The 18,494-nt window shown below is 43.7% G+C and overlaps 2 non-coding genes across 2 annotated transcripts; one reads left to right on the top strand and one right to left on the bottom strand.

Annotated features, from left to right (window-relative positions):
* Positions 1-11,912: 11,912 nt before the first annotated feature.
* On the bottom strand, positions 11,913-11,985 carry trnak-cuu (transfer RNA lysine (anticodon CUU)). The gene has a single exon. It is a non-coding gene; the product is annotated as a tRNA-Lys (tRNA).
* A 706-nt stretch (positions 11,986-12,691) lies between these two features.
* trnas-uga (transfer RNA serine (anticodon UGA)) lies at positions 12,692-12,773 on the top strand. Its single transcript has one exon. It is a non-coding gene; the product is annotated as a tRNA-Ser (tRNA).
* Positions 12,774-18,494: the final 5,721 nt, after the last annotated feature.

Here is an 18,494-nt window from a genome sequence, read left to right on the forward strand (position 1 = left end):
CCGCCTCTCTCTCTCACCCCTCCCTCTCTCACCCCCCCTCTCTCTCTCACCCCCCTCTCACTCTCACCCCTCTCTCTCTCACCCAGTTCCTCCCTCATGCCCCTGTAGTTACCTTTATTTAACTGTAACACCTTTACATCTGATTCTACCTTCTTTCTTTCAAATTGGAGATTGAATTCTACCATATTATGATCACTAATCCTAACTCCTAAGTGCTCCCTTACTTTAAGATCTTTAATCAAGTCTGGCTCATTACATAACACTAAGTCCAGTATGGCCTGTTCCCTCGTGGGCTCCATCACAAGCTGTTCCAAAAAGCCCTCCTGTAAACATTCAATGAATTCCCTTTCCTTGGGTCCACTGACAGCATTATTTATCCAGTCCACCTGCATATTGAAGTCCCCCATGATCACTGTGACCTTGCCTTTCTGACATGCACTTTCTATTTCGTGGTGCATTTTGTGCCCCCGGTCCTGACCTCTGTTTGGAGGCCTGTACGTAACTCCCATTATGTTTTTTATGCCTTTGTGGTTCCTCAACTCTACCCACAGAGACTCCACATCATCTGACCCTATGTCGTTTAGTGCTATTGATTTAATTTCATTCCTAATTAGCAAGGCAACCCCGCCCCCTCTGCCCACCTCTCTGTCTTTTCGATAGGTTGTGAATCCCTGGATGTTTAAATGCCAGTCCTGAACCCCCTGCAACCATGTCTCTGTGATGCCTACCACGTCATACCTGCCAGTCATAATCTGGGCCACAAGCTCATCTACCTTGTTCCGTACACTGCGCACATTTAAATATAGCACCTTTAATTCTCTATTGACCGTCCCTTTTTGTTTTCTGAGTGTGGTGTACCTTGGTTTACTGAGCCTTTCCATACACTGTGTCATATTTTGTGGGATGGGGACTATCGTAACCTCTCCTGAGTTTTGTCTTTTCGTGCTTTTTTGTATTCCTAAGCAGCTATGCTTCCCACTGATTACTTCACCTCTTGGTTCCCTGACTTTCCATTCCCCCCCCCCCCCAATCTTTAGTTTAAAGTCCTATTGACCACCCTATTTACTCTTTTCGCCAGAACACTGGTCCCAGCTCGGTTCAGGTGGAGACCATCCCAACGGTATAGGTCCTCCCTGTCCCAAAGCTGATGCCAGTGTCCCATGAAAAGGAACCCCTCTTTCCCACACCACTCTTTCAGCCACGTGTTAACTTCCCTTATTCTTGCCTCCCTATGCCAATTTGCACGTGGCTCGGGCAGTAATCCGGAGATTATGACCCTTGAGGACCTGTTTTTTAATTTGAATCCTAGCTCTTTATAATCTCGAAACAGGTCCTCTTTCCTAGACGTGCCTATGTTGTTGGTACCGACATCGGCCACAAAAACTGGATCCTCCCCCTCCCTCTCAGTATCCTTTCAAGCCGGTCAGATATACCAGGCAACGTACCATGCGGGACTCTTTATCCTCCTCACAAAGGATACTATCTATCCCCCTGATAATATAATCCCCTACAACTACAACTTGCCTATTTACTCCCTCCCCTTGAATGGCCTGCTGAACCATGGTGCCTTGGTCAGCTGACTCATCCTTCCTGCAGCCCTGTTCGCCATCCACACAGGGAGCAAGTGCCTCATACCTGTTGGACAGGGTCAAGGGCTGAGGCTCCTGAGTTCCTGGCTGCTGGTTCCCTTTAACTGCCTGACCTGCAGTCACACCCTGCTGTCCCTGGCCACTGGCAGGATTTAAACTAGTTACTCTGACAGGTGTGACTGCCTCCTGAAACACAGTGTCCAGGTAAGTCTCCCCCTCCCGGATGTGCTTCATTGTTTGAAGCTCAGACTCCAGCTCATCAACTCTGAGCCGGAGCTCTTCGAGCAGCCAACACTTACTGCAGATGTGGTCGCTGCAGCTCGCAATGCGGTCTGCCAGCTCCCACATCAAGCAGCTCAAGCACATCACCTGACCAGCCATCACTAATTAATTAATTAGTTTAATTTAAGTTTACGAGTTAAGCTGTGTTTTGTTTTAAATGTGGTGCCGATTTGCTATCGGCAAACCATATCGGCTACCACAATATGAAGGCACTTTCTGGAAAGTTTACCTTTCAACCAGCAATAGTCTCATCGTACCACAATAATTTATCATTAATCTGCTCCAAGTATACTTTCACGACTCGCTGAAAGAATATAATCCCTATTTCCTGGGGAATAAAGCCAGGCAGGAGTAGAAACCTGTAACTGAATGATCAGAAAATGTCCATCGTGAAATGTGTGTTCCGATGATCGACGGATTCCTCTGTGAAGCCGGGAGCGTTTGTTCTTGCTGTCAAATGCTGGTTGATTCCAGTCTTTCAGCGGGGGCCTTTCACACTGTGTGGAAACCTCTTGGAAATAATATTGAAGTGTTTCACATCAGTCCATTCATAAAGGTCCCTGAATGTGATGGGAATTCATTTTATTGAAAAACACTGCATTTCCAACATTGAACACGGGGCTGGAGTCAAAGATCATAGAATTTACAGTGCAGAAGGAGGCCATTCGGCCCTTCGAGTCTGCACCGGCTCTTGGAAAGAGCATCCTACCCAACGTCAACACCCCCACCCTATCCCCATAACCCACTAACTCCACCCACCACTAAGGGCACTTTTGGACACTAAGAGCAATTTATCATGGCCAATCCACCTAACCTGCACATCTTTGGACTCTGGGCGGATATTTTCCATCAGTTCATGGATGCAAAACGAATTAAGACGTTTCGACGCATGCACTTGTCGGTTGAGGTGGCCGAGTGGTGAAGGCGATGTACTGCTAGTCCTTTGCGCTCTGTAACGGCGTTCGAATCCCATCCTAGTCGATTTTTCATACGCTGTTTTCTCGGAAGTGGGACTCATTTTTCGATGATGGATCTGCAATCACTGACGTGCAAATCCATTCCAGGTTGTGAGGCCGGATTGCATCGAGCTGTGTTGGAAAAGCGAGAATTCAAAATTCAGTCTTGTTCTGATTGAGATGAATTGATCGGGTAGGGAGAGAGGAACCACTTTGTTTTGACTTACTGTCACATGTACTGAAGTACAGTGAAAACTATTTTTCTGCTACCAAGGCATATACACATTACATACAGAGTGGGCAAAAAAAGAATAATCGACACAGTGCATTGCCAAATGGTACATCGACAAACAGTGATTGGTTACAGTGCGGAACAAGTGGACAAACAAAGTAAATCCATGAGCAAGAGCAGCATAGGGCGTCGTGAATAGTGTTCTTACAGGGAACAGATCAGTCCGAGGGAGAGTTGTTGAGGAGTCTAGTAGCTGTGGGGAAGAAGCTGTTCCTATGTCTGGATGTGGGGGTCTTCAGACTTCAGTGCCTTCTGCCTGTTGAAATAGTCTGTAAAAAGTCAAAACCTGGGTGGGAGGGTCTCTGATAATGTTGTCTGCTGTCCTGAGGCAGCGGGAGTTGTAGGCATAATCACTGTGCGTGTGGCATGCTTGTGTGATGGGTTGGGCTGAGTTCACCACATTGCAGTTTCTTGCGAAGTTGGACCGGGCAGTTGCCATACCAAGCTGAGATGCAGCCCGATAGGATGCTCTCTATGGCGCATCTGCAGAAGTTTGTCAGAGTCGAAGCAGACATGACGAGTTTCTTGTCCTTCCTTCGGAGGTAGAAACGATGTTGGGCTTTCTAGATTGTTGCATCAACGTGAGTGGACCAGGACAGACTGTTGGTGATGGCGACCCCCAGAGTTGTAAAGCTATCGACCATCTCCACTTCGCACCCATTGATGCAGACGGGTGTGTGTGTTGTGCAACGCTTCATGGCGTCGATGATCAGTTCCTTGGTCTTTCCGATATTTAGAGACAGGCTGTTTTAGGTACTGTTATGGGCGAGGCGTTTTCCGAACCCCAAAATGTATCAGAGAGTTCTACCGATCTCTCCCTTTCATGGATTTGTTGCTTTTCCTAGCACATGGCTTTTTCCCTAGGTGTGGGATTACAATTATGGACACGTGGGTTTTTAAACACAAAACACTGTTTATTCCATGAACTCAACTGAACATCTTAAATAAACATTGGATCTCTTACCACAGCTTACTTCAAAGATAACTCAGGAAATATTGGAACATTAAATAATTCCTTAAACTGTTCCTTCAAACTTCCAAGAGACTTAACACCTTGAAACAGAATCACATCAGGTTAAAGGCTTTACAGTCATCAGTTTAAATCACCCAAATGATCCAAAGATGGTCTTTTATGTCAGAGATCCAGCTCCCTGCTAACACAGACACTCCCAAGCTCTTTTAAAACTTGCAGCTCCCTGGAAACACACAGACAAACGCAAGCTGCTTTTTAAACTGAAAGTAAAAACCTGAAAAATGGCTGACCTAAAGCCCAGCTCCACCCACTCTCTGGCATCACTGTTTTCTTAAAGGTACATTGCTCAAACATCCATGTCTTAAAGGTACTCTTACATGACACCTCCACCCAAGAAAAAAAAACTTCAATTTCAAGATGGTTTCATTTTTCACTTTTGCACCATTCACTAAGAAATATACACAGTAAATATACACTTTCGCTTAAAAAAAAACAACACATGCAAACAGGTCTAATAATATAGTCCATTTTTTCTTTGTTCTTCTTCCTCCAACCGAAATCCTTCTCGATTGACAGTCTCTTTGAACAAAATCTCTGCACGAGATCTCTGCACGGGGGCAGCACGGTAGCCTTGTGGATAGCACAATTGCTTCACAGCTCCAGGATCCCAGGTTCGATTCTGGCTTGAGTCACTGTCTGTGCGGAGTCTGCACATCCTCTCCGTGTGTGCGTGGGTTTCCTCCGGGTGCTCCGGTTTCCTCCCACAGTCCAAAGATGTGCGGGTTAGGTGGATTGGCCATGATAAATTGCCCTTAGTGTCCAAAATTGCCCGTGGGGTTACTGGGTTATGGGGATAGGGTGGCGGTGTTGACCTTGGGTAGGGTGCTCTTTCCAAGAACCGGTGCAGACTCGATGGGCTGAATGGCCTCCTTCTGCTCTGTAAATTCTATGATAATGATCCATCAATTCCTCTACTACTCTGAATTTCTCTTTAGAATCAGATACTTTAGTTCAATCTGACCACATAGTCCCTTGCAATTCTCCAATACAGGAACATTGGTGATCACAGCTTTCAGGCAGCCAAATGCCTGTTGAAAGTACGCTGTCCATTGAATATTTTTACGTTTCTTCAGCAATTCCATCAGTGGAGTAATCACGCCACAAAACGTTTGCACTAAAGTTCGATTAAATCCACTCATTCGAAGAAATCGCATTATTTCCCTTCCTCTTGAGGGTATCAGAAACTCCTCAAGGAAAGTGATTCGGGCTCCTGCAAATTCACTTTCGGCTAGTTTCATTACCAACCCCGCCACCTGAAGTCGATCGAAGAACTCCATACGATGCTTTAAATGTTCTTTCCATACCTGGAAGTTGGAAATAAAAGCAGATTGTCCTACTTTCTCAATGCAATCATTCAAACGTGGGATAGGGTAAGAGTCAGTTCTTGTAACTGCATTCACCTTTCTATCGTCCACATACAACCGTTGGGTACCGTCTGGTTTAGGTACCATCACTATGGGTGAGCTCCATTGGCTGCTACCCACTTCATTTATGCCATTTTAAGCATACTCTCAATCTCTTTGTTAACCTGTGCCAATTTTAAAGGATTAAGTCTATATGAATGTTGTTTGATAGGAACAGCATTTCCTACAGCTACATCATGTATAGCCATTTTAATACTACCCAATTTATCACTACAAACTTGCCCATGTGATTTCAATAACTCTTTCTGGTCAGTTCGTTTTTCCTCTGGAAGGGAACTTAACAATTCATACCAAATTTTAAGAACATCCTCATTATCCAATTTAATTTGAGGATGTCAAATTCACAGTCATCTGGATTTGGTTCGTCACTTTGAATTAGAATCATTAAAACCTCCTTTTTCTCTCCTTCCCTTTCAAAGTACCTTTTAAGCATATTCACATGACACACTCGGTGAGTCTTCCTTCTATCTGGTGTTTTTACCACTTAATTCACCTCATTTAATTTCCTTTCAATCTGATACTGTCCACAAAACCTAGCTTTTAAAGGCTCCCCTGCCACTGGTAACAACTTTATCCCCACTGGCAAAACTACGAACTTTGGATTTCTTGTCCGCTACCCATTTCATTCCATTTTGTACAACTTTCTAGGCAATTCACCTGCTCTATTTAATCGTTTCCTAAAATTTGGCATGTAATCCAATAGTGTAATTTCCGATTTCGCACCTACCAATTTTTCCTTAATCAATTTAGGCGGACTAAAGGACTAAATTTGATAGACTCATTAGGTGCATCCCTAATTGCAAACAATACGAATGGGATTTATTTATCCCAATCCTCTGGTTAATCTTGACAATACGGCCTCAACATTGGCTTTAATGTCTGATGCAAACTTTCTGACGCTCCCTGCGATTCTGGATGGGACGCAGTTGATTAAAATTGTTTTATTCCTAAACTATCCATAACTTCTTTGAATAACTTTGAAGTAAAATTAGTTCCTTGATCGGATTGAATTTCTGGTGGTAGTCCATACCTAGTAAAGAAATGAAGTAAATCCTCCACAATCCTTTTAGCTGTAATATTACGTACTGGAATGGCCTCTGGAAACCTAGTAGACACATCCATTACAGTCAAAAGATATTGATTCCCACTTTTTGTTTTAGAAAGCGGTCCTACACAATCGATTCGGACCCTTGTAAAAGGTTCCTTAAATGCTGGAATGGGTATTAAGGGCGCTGATTTTATCATTGCTTGAGGTTTCCCTATCACTTGACATGTGCGACATGATTTATAAAATTTAACTACATCTTTATGTAGTCCAGGCGAGTAAAACAATTCTGGATTTTAGCTTGTGTTTTCCTTATTCCCAAATGACCTCCCACTGGTACCTCATGTGCAACTCGCAACACCTCCTTTCTATACCCTACCGGCAATTCTACTTGATGATCTTCTGCCCACTTTTCATCCGCCTGCATATGTACAGGTCTCCATTTTCTCATCAGGCCATCATGTTTACGGTAATAACACACTGGTATACTCTCAGATTCCTCTTCCGTATATGCTTTCTGATATATCCGTTTTATTTCCACATCTTTCTGTTATAACTCCGCAAATATTCCTGAACTAAAAATATCCGCCTCATCCTCCACCTGTTCTTGTTCTTTTTCAACCATCTGATCAAAAATTGTTGCTGATAATTGCACTTCAACTTCACCTTTACTCTTTGATTTCTCCTCTTGTCTTAACCTGTAACTTTGCGACCTTGTTCATACACAAACCGGAAAAATCCCAGGATATTCGTCCTTCAACACTTCAGTTGACTGATTTTCCACTGGCTTATCAACCACAGTAGGCATCACTCCCACCTGCGATGCAGGTATATCATTACCCAAGATAAACTGTATTCCTGGACAAGATAGTTTATCTATTACTCCTACTACCTCTTCACCATTCTTCACTGGACTTTCCATCCTCACCTTATACAATGGAACGCGACTCCTCTCACCCTGAATTCCACATATCACCACCTTTTCTGGCAACATTCTTCCCAAACTACATAATTCCTCATTTTTACCATTAAAGATTGACTAGCCACTGTATCTCAAAACATTGTGACTTCTTCACCTGCTCCTCTTGATACACATAAGTAAATTCTACCCACACAAGTAAATTCTTTAAATACATCTGGCACCTTCTTAACAATTATTTCTTGAACAGGCTGTACAATTGTTTGCACCTCCTTCGCGTCCCTTGGGATTTCCTTTAACACTCTTACAAACCCCACCGTCTTATCCTGTTTTACCACATCACCCTTCTCAGTGCTTGTCTTCAACCACCAACACTGTGACTTTAATGGCCTAGTTTATTACAGTGAAAACATTTGAAACTTTTCATTTCTTTTCCACCCTCCTGGATTTCTTTTTTAATCAGAGGTACACTCCCTTTATTGTCTCCCATCATATCACCTTTACCTTTACCACTTGAGTATTTCTCATGTCCCCAGTTTCTATCCCTCATCGGCTGAAACTGATGTCGGAAAACAATCTTTGATTTATGAACGTATTCATAATCATCTGCCATTTCCGATACTAATTTCGCAGCTCTAACCTTCTGTTCTTCCACATGAGTTCTCACTACATCAGGAATTGAATTTTTAAACTCCTCCAAAAGTATAATTTTCTGAGAACTTAATACATTTGGTCTATTTTCAAAGCCCTTATCCACCTATCAAAATTACTCTGTTTCAGCCTTTCAAACTCCATGTATGTTTGACCAAATTCTTTCCTTAAATTTCTAAACCTTAGTCTGTAAGCTTCAGGCACTCGCTCAGATGCACTTAAGATGGGTTTCTTCACCTGCTCATACGTTCCAGATTCCACCTCCGGTCGTGATGCAAACACTTCACTAGCTCTACCTACCAGCTTTGTTTGAATCAGTAACGCCCACATGTCCTGTGGCCATTTCATTTGTTTAGCTACCTTCTGAAATGAAATGAAAAAGGCTTCCACTTCCTTCTCGTCAAACCGTGGCAGTGCTTGGACATATTTAAATAGTTTCCCACCAAGCCTTCGACTATGACGCGCTTTCACACTATCCTCATCACTATCATCCAGCTGTACGTTTCCCTTTACGTCTGCCAATGTTAACTGATTGTCATGTTTCATGGCCATTTTCTGAAGTTCAAACTCGCTCTCTTTATCTTTTTCCCTCCTCTGTATTTCCATTTCTTTTTCTTTTTGTTCTGCTAGGACTATTCTTTCTTTTCGCCTTTCTGCTCTCTCCTTTTCTTTTTCCTCTCTCTCTCTCTTTCTCTTTCTTTTTCCTCTCTCCCCCTCTCATATTCAAGCCGCTTTCATTCTTTCTCATGTTCCATTTGTTTAATTTGCAACTGAATTTTTGCCATTTCCAATGAGTCAAACTCTATCGCATGCAAATTTAAATGCTTAACCACCGCCATAATTACTTCATCTTTTCGCATTTTGTCAGGTAAGGTTAACTGCAATGTACTTGCCAAATCTAACAGTCTGCTGTTCGTTTCTGCCCGTAAAGTACTTCGTGTGACATTCTCCACCCACAAAAACCTCTGAGCCTCTGAAAGAACCATTGTTCACAACACTCTCCCCACGTAAACTAAAATACCACACCGGAAAAGGAACAATCCTTCACTGTCTTTAAGTTCACAAAAGCCAATCCAATAGATAGACTTTTATCCCGGACGGGTCCCCAATTTCTATGGGTGAGGCGTTTTCAGAACCCCAAAATGTATCATGGAGTTCAACCAACCTCTCCCTTTAATGGATTTGTTGCTTTTCCTGGCACACGGCTTTTTCCCTTGGTGTATTATTATTATACAATTATGGACTCGTGGGCTTTTAAACACAAAGCACTGTTTATTCCATGAACTCAACTTAACATCTTAAATAAACATTGGATCTCTTAACGCCCCTTACTTCAAAGATAACTCAGAAAATATCGCAACAGAAACAATTCCTTAAAATGTTCCTTCAAACTTCCAAGATACTTAACACCTTTAAACAGAATCACATCAGGTTGAAGGCTTTACAATTATCAGTTTAAATCACCCAAATGATCCAGAGATGGTCTTTTATGTCAGAGATCCAGCACCCTGCAAACGAAGACACTCCCAATCTCTTTTCAAACTTGCAGCTCTCTGGAAACACACAGACACACACAAACTGCTTTTTAAACTGAAAGTAAAAATCTGCAAAATGGCTGACCTAAAGCCCAGCTCCACCCACTCTCTGACATCACTGTTTTCTTAAATGTGCATTGCTTAAACTTACATGTCTTAAATGTACACTCACATGACAGTGAGCTATGCAACCATGTGATTTATCTACCTCCTGCATCTGATTCGTCATTGTTTGCGATACGACCTACCGCAGTGGTATCATCCACAAACTTATAGCTTGAGTTGGAGCTAAATCCTGCCACACAGGATATGCCTCCATATTCAGCGGGTCCGTCCATGACAAGACTGAAGAACGATCACTCGTCTATCAAATCAGTGAGGTTTGCCTCACTGTGAGACAAGATTAGCAGAAGCAAAACCAAATTAATTAGATAGAGATCACACGGTTATACTCGACTTGAAACATGAAAACCCCGCCATCTCACAATTCCCGTTCCAGCCTCCCCGAACCGGCGCCGGAATGTGGCGACTCCGGGCTTTTCACAGTAACTTGATTGAAGCCTACTTGTGACAATAAGAGATTATTAGTATTATTATTATTGATCCTCGCCTGAAGTATGGTGATCCTCAGGTTAAATCACCACCAGTCAGATCTTAGACTCAAAGGGCCTATGGTCATCAGGGACTAGAGCGACTTAATTTATTTTAGAACTGGATCAATGTATGTCATTTCCAGGATGTGACTTCACTCAAGACTGGCCAAATGACTGACAGCCGGGAAATTAACGACCATTGAGGAGTTACCGCTCCCTGAGGCTTGGTGGGATTGCTGGTTTTAAAGGTTCATCGTGAAATCTAGAGATAAAATGCCGGGAAAGTGGACATGAGTATTATCATGAGATCATTAAAATGTAAAAGGAGGCCATTCTTCCAATGGACTCGGCAACGATATTCTGAAAGAGCCTCTGTGTCCCCATCACATCCCTGTAACACCACCCAACCTTCTGAACACTAAGGGGCAATTTAGCATGGACACTCCACCTAACCCGCACACATTTGGACTGTGCGAGGAAATCGCAGCACCCGGAGGGAACCCACACAGACACGGGGAGAAAGTGCAAACTCCACACAGTCAGTGACCAAAAGCTGGAATTGAACCCGGATCGCTGGCTCTGTGAGGTAACCACTGTGATAATATGCCACCGTATAAGGCCATAACACGTCATATATCAGATCAAGCATGATCTCATTGAAATGCGGAGCATATTCGATGGGCTGAATGGCCTACTTCTGCTCCTACGTCTTATACCCTGATATTGTGTAAATCTGTTCCTGTTCTTGGGTAAAACCCTTGTTAAACCAACACAGACGCCGCATGTCGTCTGCATCTGATTATCTGGCGCAGAGAAGGTGATTGTGGAATACATGTTGTACCCATCAAACTCTGCTACTCACCTGACTGAGATGTGTTCTGTCTCTGTAAATCACAGGTAGTATTCGTGAGTGGAGGGAACACTCTGCACCTCAGTCTCAATAGTTTGTGAGAGCAGGATTCCTTCATTATGAGTCAATGTCTGGACTGTATGTGAGGGTGGGTTTCAGTCTCTATCAGACATTGGTACTGAATGTCAGTTTGGAAATGTTTCTGTATCTATCAATCACAATTACTGTTTGGGAAAAGTGAGATTAATACGTAACAGCAGGACTGCTGTAACAGACAGAGAAAGATACACAAAAAATCAGGAAGAGACTATCAGGACACACATACAATGACACACAGAAAAGGTACCGAGATGGAGAAACTGTTTTTTTTTAGGAAAATGTGTTTTCTGCTGCACACAGAGAGACCCTGTTTGTAACATTATATCTTGCTGTGTAACTGAGCTCTCTGCTGTGTAGCCGTGCTCTCTGCCATGGAACCGTGACACTGCCGGTGACAGATCTTCACTGTAGTTGTGTCAAATCATTATCTGTTGTGTAATGTGTTCCCAGTTGTGGAAGTAAGATCCGTCGGAAGCAGAACCTTTCTGCGCCGTTTCTGAGACGAAATTTTAATTACATATTTATTAAATTTTGTCACGAGGTTCCTTGAGACCTCTGGATTCCCAGTCAAGGGACATAACCTTGTGTTCCTGTTATGAAGACAGTTCATTCAGCATCAATATTTTCAGATAATAACAAGAAAGCGCCCAACGTGGGGCTCGAACCCACGACCCTGGGATTAAGAGTCCCATGCTCTACCGACTGAGCTAGCCGGGCTGCTGGTGCACTGTCTATTAAACCTCTTCTTGAAGAGAGTTGCTTCGGTGCTCATTCGGAAGGTCAGTGCTGACTTGTTGGGCCGAATGGCCTACTTCTGAGCTGGATATTCTACGATTCTGTGATACAAGCATGTTGATGCGGTGAAGTCCTTCTGCCATACTGCCCACTCCTGATACCATGTAGGAATGCTGGTCTCTCAATGACTGACGACCAATGACATGTAATAAAAAATAACTGACTTAATAATTGAGCAGCACCTCCTGGCTTGTGCTCTGACCGCGATCCGGGGAACTGCCGAAATCCCGACACGTGACCATTTTAGTTGCGTCATCAGGTGACCGTTCGGCCTGCAGAGGTCTCCTTCTGTGCTGTAATTTCTAGATTTCATCATTTAAATTTTCTTCCAGACTGTAAAGTGTGGTCCTGTTCCATTTGAATTTCTAATATATTTCCAATGTAACTGATGTTGTTCCACAATCTATTTAATCGGTGGAATTGTGCGTTTAGGGAGCTGAGGTTTTCGAGTCTCTCAAGGCCTCTCTCCAAATCCAATGGTCATTTTCCACGAAGATTCAACCCCTCCTCACATAAACACCGGGGCCCCGTTGATCGTTTGAATGCAATAACTTCCTGGAGTGATTCCAGGCTGGTTTTAGAATGTATTCTATCGACCAAATTACTAATGAATGGCACACTAGACACAGCTGCGATGGCTGAGTGGTAAAGGCGTTAGACTTGAAATCCCGTGGGGCTTCCCCACGCTGGTTCGAACTCTGCTCGCAGCGACTGTGTTTCGAAGTGTTTGCTAAACTCCCCGCGCAAGCCAGTGACTCGAGAATGAATTGGAATGTTTGTAAATGAATGGTTTGAGTCAGTCAGATGTTCAGCATCTGTTTTGGAAACTGAACGAAATATAAAGAAGCTCGCACTCAAAACAACAATCAATCAATAATAACGTTTCCTGCAACGTTTGGAAGGAGAAGCAGCAACGGCAGCGAATGGAAACGTGGTTCGGTTTCATTCAGCTGAATGTTTTTTTGGGTAAAAAGATCGTGTTAGAAATGGAACATATTTTATCTCTCTATCTGTTTCTTTGTTTCTTTCTCTCTCCCTCACTCACTGTTTTTGTGCTTCTCCGGGGACTGATTGGATACAGTGAAACTCAGCCCTATTTCATCCCAACTCTTTTGGACGAATACATCCTGGCGATGGGCGGTCCTGAATCAGTGGAAGAATCGACAAACTGTTCCATTCTTGGCTCTGTGAGAAGTTCCATTGCTGGTTGTGAGGTGGTTCTGTGATAAAGGGATCGAGGGAGAAGGAAGTGACTGCAGTCTGACTCTGACTCTGAAAACCAGTTAGTGCGCCCTTGTACAAAGTGGATGTGTCTGAGAACAGGAGGAAAGCAGATCATGGGCCGGTGATTGATTTTATTGAGCCAGACCTTGAAAAGTGAAGCAAACTTCTAACTAGTCGGTGCCTGTCTGAGAACTGGTAAGGAATTACGGCTGATATTGAAACGGTTCATCTTTAATTAGTTCCAGCAAATCGATTCTTTCAGAGGTGATGGTGTATTGTTTTCAGAGTCACTGTCATAGTTTCTTAAAATATGATTTGTGCTTGTTTTTGTTTTGTTCAGTAATTTGGGGAATCTATTTGGAGCGGGTGCAGTTGGTCAGTATCTGTGCCTCTTGCTTGGCAGCTCCCCGGGAAGCAGCAGCTCCATTCCTATCGAGATCTGTGGACACAATCAGGAGACCGAAACTATTGCGCACTGCTGCCATCTCCTGGCTGAAACAAGTTGTGCAACAAGTTAACGAGGTATTCGTGATACGTTTCAATTGGAGCAAAATAACATTAACATGGTTAATATTATCACTGTAGTGATCACATTTAAATCCCCAGATATCTGATTTCTGACTGAGCGATCTGTTCATCCCGATTTATCGGAAAATGAAGGATTCCCATTACAGCCGTATTGGTTACAAGAATATCCAATCTCTGATTTAATACATTCTCCCGCTTCATTGTTTGTGTATTCGTTCTATAAATACAGGCAAAGCTTGAAGAAATCAGTAACAGAGTAATCAATGTTCCCTGAGAGATGAAACTGCCGCCCGAACTTCATTTTATGAAGGTGATTCCAGTCACTCCCCACTTTCCCATCAGAACAACGTCACAGAAGAAATCACATCCCCTTCACAGAATAACCATTCAGCACGAAAGTAAATTATCTGAACTATGCTGACCAGAATCAGTGTGCTCAAACGTGTGTTCTTGTTGAAAGAAATAATGAGGAAGTGAATAGCTGTGTGGCTACCGCAGGGCAGTAATGTTGTCGCTCCTGGTTTAAGGAGCAGAGTGCCGCAGCGGATGCGTGTTGGGTCATTAGCCCGAGGTCGAGGAATCGAGGCTATTCTCTGCTATTTACATCCTCCCTGACACGAAAAGTAAAAATAACGCACGTTCCTGTTTGCTTTGCAGCAAATACCTATCAGAAACTTTCTTGCAGTCTCATCCCGACATTAAACCCAGGATAAAGCAGACAGCATGACACATTACAACATTGTAAAGCTCACACAGAGGGAACCACAGAGAAAATGCTTTAAAGTCTCAGCAAGACTGACCAGATCTGTAGGGAGAGAAAAGAGTTAACGTTTCGAGTCCAGATGACACTTTGTCAAAGCTGGACCGGATACGATATCCAGTAGTACCCCACAAAGGGGCAATATAGATATATAACGATATCCATTAATAACTCACATGGGGCATATAAGGAACTAAAGCTTTATCGAGCAACAAATCACAATAGAAACTAAGTTCCCATCTTCCCCTCTCGGGCGGATGTGAACAATCGAACCTGCCTGACTATTTCCAAGAGAAGACGAATTTTACCCGGAGTCCTGGGATCAATATTAATTCCTCAACCAAAGTCACTGAAGCAGATTATCGAGTCATTAACTGCGCTTTTGCCTGTGTGGTCTTGCTGTGCGTATTTAAGCGGGAATCTCATGTCCTGAGACCAACGCTTTTCCATTGAAAGGAAGGTATTGGACATTCGTGAGGTTGAAAATCTCGCTGGAGAAAATTAACCTCGTGGGGGAAAGGTCAATATCAGGAGTGGGATTCGCACCCACGCTTCCAGAAGAGACTGCGACCTGAACCTTTGACCGCTCGGTCACCCTGATGCGTTGTCGCCGAAACTAAGATCCGTGCACACATCGTCTCAAATTCTATCTTCATCGTCATTCCATTTCAAACAAGATATGCTTATCCTCCTTTTGAACACCAGCCAGAGTCCTGTATCTGAGTGTCATCCTTGTCCAGGCCGCTGAGGGTTAAGGAGCTCCTCATTGCTGCATTGATCAGTTTGCTCCAATCAACCAGGAACGAATTCCCGCTCTACCTGTTCCTCACTCGAAGATATTGAAAGCCTAAGATCTGAGCGACGTGAAGTATCCAATTGGAGAGTTGCATCCTGACGACTGCATTCTCTCTCCACAGCTGCTCCCGGTGCTGCTTTCACAGAGAAGTAGCCGAAGAATCCCTCCTTTTTCCAAACAGGAGAACGTTCATCCAGGAGAGGCGCCAGAAGAGTGTTCTGGGAGAAGTCAACTTTGTCACCTCGATAATACTGTGGGTAGCTGAAGAACAGGTGTCAAAGAGCGGATCAGACTGTAAGCAAAACGTTGATACTAATAAAGAAAAAGGTAGATGTGCTGCTGACAAATAGCGACTTGTTTTCGTTTGGTGTGATTGAGAATATATATAGCAGAGAGTGGTTTCGATCCATCGACCACTGGGTTATGGGCCGCTGCTCCACGCTGCTCGTGGTTGACTCTGTCCGGGGTCGGACTTGAGGCAATGTTTGAAGAAATCAATAACAGCGTGATCAATGTTCCCAGAGAGGTGAAACTGCCGCCCCGAACTTCATTCTATGAAGGTGATTCCAGTCACTCCCCACTTTATCATCAGAACAACGTCACACAAGAAATCACATCACCTTCACAGAACAACATTCAGAACGCAAGTAAATTATCTGAAATATGCTGACCAGAATTACTGTGCTCAAACGTGTGTTCTAGTTGAAAGAAAAAAAATGAGGAAGTGAATAGCTGTGTGGCTACCGCAGGGCAGTAAAATCGTAGCTCCTGGTTTAAGGAGCAGAGTGCCGCAGCGGAAGCGTGCTGGGCCATTAGCCCGAGGTCGAGGAATCGAGGTAGTTCTCTGCTATTTACATTCTCCCTGACACAAAAAGAAAACATAACACACGTTCCTGTTTGCTTTGCAGCAAATACCTATCAGAAACATTCTTGCAGTCTCATCCCGACATTAGTCCCAAGAATGAAGGAGACAGCATGACGCAGTACAACATTGTAAAGCTCACACATAGGGAACCACTGAGAAAATGCCTTAAAGTCTCAGCAGATCTGACAGCATCTGTAGGGAGAGGAAAGAGCAAACGTTTCGAGTCCAGGTGACCATTTGTCAAAGCTGGACTGGAAACGTTATCCAATAGTACCCAACAGAGGGGCAATATAGAGAAATAACGATATCCAGTAATACCTCACAGGGGGCCAATAAGGATATAAAGTTTTATCCAGCAGTAAATCACAATAGAAACCGAGTTTCCAACTTCCCCTCTCAGACGGATGTAATCACTCCAACCAGCCAGACTATTTACAAGAAGATAAGACGAATTTTACCCGGAGTCCTGTGCTCAATATTAATTCCTCAACCAGAATCACTGAAGCAGATTATCGAGGCATTAACTGCGCTTTTGCCTGTGTGGTCTTGCTGTGCGTATTTAAACAAGAATCTCATGTCCTGAGACCAACGCTTTTCCACTGAAAGGGAGGTATTGGATCTTCCTGATGTTGAAAATCTTGCTGGAGAAATTTAACCTCATGGAGAAAAAAGGCAATATCAGTTGTGGGAGTCGAACCCACGCCTCTAGTAGAGATTTCGATCTAAACGCAGCAACTTAGACCACTCGGCTGTCGTCCAAACTAAGATCCACTCGCAAATCGACATAAATTCTATCTTCATCGTCATTTCATTTCAAACAATAGATGCTTTCCCTACTTTTGATCCCTAGCCAGAGCCCTTATCTGAGTGCCATCCTTATCCAACCCGCTGGGGGTGAAGGAGCTTCTCATCGCTGCATTGAACAGTTTGCTCCAATCAACAAGAACCGAATTCCCGCTCTACCTCTTCCTCACACGAAGCTATTGAGAGTCTAAGATCTGAGCGACGTGAAGTGTACAAATGGAGAGTTGCATTCTGGCGACTGCAATCTCTCTCCACAGCTGCTTCCGGTACTGCTTTCACGGACAAGTAGCCGAAGAACCCCTCCAGTGTCCAATCAGGTGAACGTTCATCCACTTGAGGAGCCAGAAGAATGTTCTGGGAGAACTCAACTTAGTCTCCTCGACTGTACTGTGGGTAGCTGAAGAACCGGTGCCAAAGAGCGGATCAGACTGAAAGCAAAACTTTGATACTAATAAAGAAAAAGGCAGATGTGCTGCTGACATATAGCAACTTGTTTCCGTTTCGTGTGAGTGAGAATATAAATAGCAGAGGCTGGTTTAGATCCATCGACCTCTGGGTTAGGGGTCCAGCACACGTCCGCTGCGCCACTTTGCTCGTAGATGTCTGTTCTGGGGTCGGACTTGAAGCAAAGCGTAAGAGCGTGATCAATGTTCCCAGAGAGGTGAAACTGCCGTCCCGAACTTCCTTCTATGAAGATGATTCCAGTCATTCCCCAGTTTCTCATCAGAACAACGTCACAGAATAAATCACATCCCCTTCACAGAACAACCGTTCAGCACGAAAGTAAATTATCTGAACTATGCTGACCAGAATCAGTGTGCTCAAACGTGTATTCTTGTTGAAAGAACAAATGTGGAAGTGAATAGATGTGTGGCTACAGCCAGGCAGTAATGTTGTAGCTCCTGGTTTAAGGAGCAGAGTGCCGCAGCGGAAGCGTGCTGGGCCATTAGCCCGAGGTCGAGGAATCGAGGCTATTCTCTGCTATTTACATTCTACCTCACAGCAAAAGTAAACATCACGCACGTTCCTGTTTGCTTTGCAGCAAATACCTTTCAGAATCCTTCTTGCAGTCTCGTCCCAGGAATGAAGGAGACAGCATGACACAGTACAATGTTGCATAGCTCACACAGAGGGAACCACAGATAAAATGCTTTAAAGTCTCTGCTCAATTGATCCTCAAGATAAACACTTCCAAATTCCACCAATTCCATTGGGAAATGCATGAATATAGATTGTTTAAATTTTACATACTTCTAACACCTCTCCGTCCACCCGATCACATTCTATCACCGACAGTTCATGTGAATCTCCCGCGCTCTGTTGCGGTTCTGTGTCGTGGCCAGTAGCTGTCAACATACTGTGGTAGAGCGAAGTTCACAGATTAGAGTGAGACACAACTGATAAAAATTGTTTTTATTATATTAAAGTTGGGACGGCGGGATTTCGAAGAAGAT

Source organism: Scyliorhinus torazame, chromosome 24, assembly GCF_047496885.1.
Source record: "Scyliorhinus torazame isolate Kashiwa2021f chromosome 24, sScyTor2.1, whole genome shotgun sequence".
NCBI classification, from domain to species: Eukaryota; Metazoa; Chordata; class Chondrichthyes; order Carcharhiniformes; family Scyliorhinidae; genus Scyliorhinus; species Scyliorhinus torazame.